Here is a 6,000-nt window from a genome sequence, read left to right as displayed (position 1 = left end):
TCAAATGCGCGAAGATAAGTGAGCGCAAGACAATTGAGTGCTACGACAATTGAGCGCAATGATAATTGCGCGTAAGACAATTGAGCGGAAGGACAAATCAGTGCAAGAACAATCACGCGCTCGTTCACTTAAATGTGAGTCATGTGAATGCATTCTCGTTACTATGGTTACATTTTCTCCTTTTATACGTGCTCGGAACAGCCCGCCTTTCTTTCGCTAGCCTCTTTGTGATTGGTTACGTTTTCTCCTTTTATACGTGCTCGGAAAAGCCCGCCTTCCTTTCGCTAGCCTCTTTGTGATTGGTTACGTTTTCTCCTTTTATACGTACTCGGAACAGCCCGCCTTCCTTTCGCTAGCCTCTTTGTGATTGGTTACGTTTTCTCCTTTTATACGTGCTCGGAACAGCCCGCCTTTCTTTCGCTAGCCTTTTGTGATTGGTTACGTTTTCTCCTTTTATACGTACTCGGAACAGCCCGCCTTCCTTTCGCTAGCCTCTTTGTGATTGGTTACGTTTTCTCCTTTTATACGTGCTCGGAAAACATAGAAACATAGAAACATAGAAGATGACGGCAGAAAAGGGCCACAGCCCATCAAGTCTGCCCACTCCAACAACCCTACCCCCTTGAATTTACCCCCCTAGAGATCCCACATGTGTATCCCATTTCCTTTTAAAATCCTTCACGCTGCTGGCCTGAATCACCTGAGGTGGAAGTTCATTCCAACGATCGACCACCCTTTCGGTGAAGAAGAACTTCCTGGTGTCGCCATGAAATTTCCCACCCCTGATTTTCAGCGGATGGCCTCTTGTGGCAGAGGGGCCTCTAAAAAAGAAGATATCATCCTCCACCTCAATACGGCCGGTGATATATTTAAACGTCTCTATCATGTCTCCTCTCTCTCTACGTTCTTCAAGCGAATATAGCTGCAATTTATTCAGCCTTTCCTCATACGGGAGGTCTTTGAGTCCCGAGACCATTTTGGTGGCCATTCTTTGAACCGACTCAACTCTCAGCACATCCTTTTGGTAATGTGGCCTCCAGAATTGTACACAATACTCCAGATGAGGCCTCACCATGGATCTGTACAATGGCATTATAACTTCGGGCTTCCGGCTGATAAAACTTCTTCGGATGCATCCCATCATTTGTCTTGCCTTTGATGAAGCCTTCTCCACTTGATTGGCAGTCTTCATGTCTTCGCTAATGATCACCCCCAAATCACGTTCCGCCTTGGTCCTAACTAAGGTTTCACCATTTAGTGTGTAAGTTTTGCATGGATTCCTGCTGCCCGCCTTCCTTTCGCTAGCCTCTTTGTGATTGGTTACGTTTTCTCCTTTTATACTTGCTCAGAACAGTCCGCCTTCCTTTCACTGCCTGACTGTGTCCTTTATAGGTCTGGTCTAGAACTTGCTCTATAACAGGTATTTATCTTGCGCGGATTTCACTCACCTTTGGTGAGAGTGACACTACTTCCAAATTTCTTCATTTGGAAGGTATGTTTATATTTTCATTTGCTAACTTTTAATATTGAAAGCTATATATGATGCGCGCAACAGAATCACTAGATAAGTGAGGGTATAAGGAAACGCTATGTAGCTCAAGTTTCGCTCAAAGTTTTTCTTTTTTTATATTTTTCGCTAGATAAGTGAGGGTACAAGAAAATGCACCCGCATAATTTCGACTCCCTTGTGGCTTCTACGCTAACGGTTTAAGCTATATAAGATGCGTGCTAGTGAATTGCAAGATAAATGAGTGTAGCAACGATAGGCCGCTGTAGAAAAGTGCGACTACACGCTAATGAAACCCTGAACACACGCTTATTTATATATAATAATGGAACGCTGAACACACGCAAAGTTTTGACGTTAGTGCACCCGCATAATTTCGACTCCCTTGGGGTGCTTGTAAGATGCGCGCTATTGAATTGCAAGATAAACGAGTGTAGCAAGTAGTAGGGCACTGTAGAAAAGTGCAGATCTAGGAGGGGTAAGGGAGAAGAGTGTGGAAGGGGAAGGGAGGAGGGGTGGGAGTTGGTTTTTTTCCTTTTTTTTTGTATTTTTCTAAGAGGGTAAGGGGGAGAGAGTGTGGATGGGGAAGGGAAGAGGGGTGGGAATTGGTTTTGTTTTTTTTCTAGGAGGGGTAAGGGGGAAGAGGGGAGGGAGTATGTCCTTCTAAGCTAACGGTTTAAGCTATATAAGATGTGCGCTAGATTTCAAGAGAAAATGGGATATTCATGTGGGATCTCTAGGAGAGTAAGAATCAGGGAGTGGGTCATTGGTATGGGCAGACTCGATGGGCTATGGCCCTTTTCTGCCGTCAATTTCTATGTTTCTATGTTTCTATGTAGTGAATTGCAATATATAATAATAATATAATTATAAATTGTATGATTTCAGGAATAAACTGCCTTGCCATTATTACTGAAAACTGAACTTTTCCTCAGATGTCTTGCACTCACTTATCTTGCGCTCACTTGTCTTGCACTCACTTGTCTGCACTCAGATGTCTTGGCCCAGTTGTCTTGCGCGCTGAATTGTCTTGCGCTTACATGTCTTGCGCTCACTTGTCTTTGCGCTCACTTGTCTGCGCCCATTTGTCCGCATGCTTATGTCTTGGCCCAGTTGTCTTACATGCTGACTTGTCTTGCGCTCACTTGTCCGCGCGCTTATGTCTTGCGCGCATCTGACTATGAACCGTTCATTTCACCTGTTGCTTTTCCTCTGCAGTAAGAATCGTTTGGGGCTACATTTCTTGGAGTTTTAAAATGTATTTCTATTGTGATGGGCATGGGCAGCTCCAAAACCCTTGTTTGTCTAGGGCTCACCAATAGGTAAATCCTGTCTTGAATGGGACTAATTTTCTTTCCCTCTCACCCTCCTCAAAAGACTGTGGGCCAGATTCTCAAAACTTTAACACCATCGCTAAACTGTTTTCCGACGGTTTAGCCTGCACGCATTTCAGCGGCGGGTTATCAAACCGGATTATCTCTGTCTTTAGCGAGCTTTCTAGCAGTCTCCGACAATGTCATGCAAATGGGCTCTTCAACATTGAAATGAGCACTCCGGTGGATTATTGAAAATCGCCAAGCATAAGAGCGGTGTCAGCTTTTGGTGACAAAAATCAGCGACTGGTCCGGGGCTGCCAGTACAATGCCAGCACTGTTAAAAGTGCATCTTGTGGTGTGTGATTTACATTGGCTAATGAAAAAAAATAAAATTTATATGCTTCTCAAACTGTAGTTTTGGGGGAGTTTTCATGGGAGAGGTAAAAGTACGCTTCTTGAACACGTGTATGATACGGTGTCAGGTCAAAAGCACGCCGGGACAAAGGCGCACCCAGACAATTGAGCGCAGCGCGGAGGTGCATGCCGCTCTAAATTACTGTTTTTAGGGTTCCGACGGGGGTGTGTGGGGGGGGAACCCCCCCACACTTTACTTAATAGACATCGCGCCGCGTTGTGGGGGGTTGTAACCCCCCCACATTTTACTGAAAACTTAACTTTTTCCCTGTTTTTAGGGAAAAAGTTCAGTTTACAGTAAAATGTGGAGGGTTACAACCCCCCAAACTCCCCATAACGCTGGCGCGATGACTATTAAGTAAACTGGGGGGGTTCCACAACAAAACCCCTCGTCGGAGCCCCTAAAACTGTAATTTTGTGCGGCGCGTGCCTCCGCACTGCGCTCAATTGTCGGCGCGCGCTTCTGTGTCTTATGCGCTTCTGGCTGTGGTTCATAATAAAATTCTACATTAAAAACAAATTAAAAGAAAGATTTACCTGAATTATAGTAGTTTTGGGGTGAGAAAGGCAAGTTTGATGTGCACTTGTTAAAAGCCAATGTTGCTTCTCTCCATTCCTTCTTTGCTTTATTTTCACGCTAGGCTTTGCAACACAAACTGCTCACGCTGCGCTTATTGCGTTGCCGTGCTTTCCCAGCACATGCACACATTTACGCCTCTTTCCTGTGCATGTGCCGATAACTATCAGAGGCGACTCGACACATGTAAATTTAGCGAATCTTCACTACTGTCCAACCTCATTTTTTGAGACTGACTCGCGCTTTCAAATTTGCTACAAGAACGCCTATGACAGCGCCCCGTCGGTTTTTAACGCTTTTTTTTTTTTTTAGACTCCTGGCCTGTGAACTTTCTCAATGGCAATCCCACCCCTACTAAGTCGAGGATCAGGAGTTGGTCTGGGAATTCAACATAGTCCTCCCGCTGCCTCTGTGGCGTTCTCTACGCTTGCATTAATATTCCTTCATATGTTGGGTTCAATGATATTTTAGAGAAAACCAAAAAAACCTCTGTGGAGTGACGATGTTCCTAAATGGACTTTATTTGAAAGTGTCAAAGTTCCAAAGGTACACTGAAATCATCCACATAAAATAAATTCATCCACATAAAAATAAATCATCCACATTAAATAAATTCATCCACATAAAAATAAATCATCCACATAAGAGCCTTAAAGGACTTAGGCCACTAGGGATACAGGACCCAACACGGTCCGTGTTTCAACAAAAAGTCTTCTTCAGGGGTCCCTGGGGGTCCTATAAAGGTGAGTATGTGTTTCACTTCCGGCTCACCACACAATTGTTTCCCATGTACTCACCTTTATAGGACCCCCAGGGACCCCTGAAGAAGACTTTTTGTCAAAACGCGGACCGTGTTAGGTCCTGTATCCCTAGCGGACTAGGTCCTTTAAGGCTTTTATGTGGATAACTGATTTTTATATGGATGAATTTATTTTTATGTGGATGAAATTATTTTATGTGGATGATTTCAGTGTACCTTTGGAACTTTGACACTTTCAAATAAAGTCCATTTAGGAACATTGTCACTCCACAGAGTTTTTTTTGGTTTTCTCTGGATTTTCTTCTTTGTGGATATTTCGGGGTCAATTTCTTTTGTTTTTTTCAATGATATTTCAGCCAGTGGCAGAAGTTGAAGGGAAAGGCCCCTAGAGCGGTGAAGGTCCAGAAAGACTGCTCAGATTATTTAGGCAAAATTAACACCACCATAGCCTGTCAAATGTAAGAAATTCACAAGATATGTTCGTGATTCTTTCACTGAGCCAATTTACATATGTAAAAAAATATATATATATACTGTACTGTATATATATATATATATGCAGAGGAGTAAATTTCCACAGGACAGTGGAATATCCCTATTTTGTTTTGAGTGACTGTTGGAACAGCATGAGAAAAAAAAAATTCTGCCCAATTGAAGGTTATACTGTATGATTCATCAGCGTTGTGCCCACTCAGAGGTGCCTGATCCAGGAGAGCAGACTCATTGATTGATTGGGATTCATTAACCGCCTCACTCAGTTTAACTAAATTGAAAATGGCACGGTCTAATATTTCACGTTCAGACGTTATTTCCATGGTTTTTTTTCCCTCTCTCACCGGTGGGAATAAAAACTCGCCTATAACCCACTTCATCTGGGATCTATTAATTCCAGTAAACAATGTCAGGCGACACCTTGCAAAGGCTTGCTCCAGGCAGCGTCGTTTCACGGCCTAAGGTAGGCAGACAGAACTGGGAAATTGCAACAACGCTCCCCGAAGCGGTGAAACAACCGCAAAAATCCATTTTCCAATCAGAGAGACACTTCAGACGTAGCCAAAGCAGCCGCCCGGCACTTCAAGGGTTACTCAGACACGTGCGCGCATCTAAACGTCTCAGCAATTCCTGCGTAGGAGCCGGAGAAAGGGGCAGCTTGAAACCGGCCGCCGCTGCCTTCCTATTGGCTGGAGCCCGACTCTCAGCATTCCAGGCACGGTCCGCCCCCCTCCGCATTGTCCATCCCGGAAGGAATTTACCCAGCCGCCGCCGCCGCTCCTATTATTACTGTCACCGCTCAGTGTTTTGGTCGGATCGCGTAACCATAGTATCAAAGCTACCGGATTTATTTCTCCCCCCGCACCCTCCTTTTTTTTTTTAGCATGACTTCATGGTCCGTGGAAAAGACGGGGCAGTTTCAGGCTTTGCAGCT

The sequence above is a fragment of the Geotrypetes seraphini genome, chromosome 12, assembly GCF_902459505.1.
Source record: "Geotrypetes seraphini chromosome 12, aGeoSer1.1, whole genome shotgun sequence".
In the NCBI taxonomy this organism is placed as follows: domain Eukaryota; kingdom Metazoa; phylum Chordata; class Amphibia; order Gymnophiona; family Dermophiidae; genus Geotrypetes; species Geotrypetes seraphini.
Note: the sequence above shows the minus strand (reverse complement) of the source record.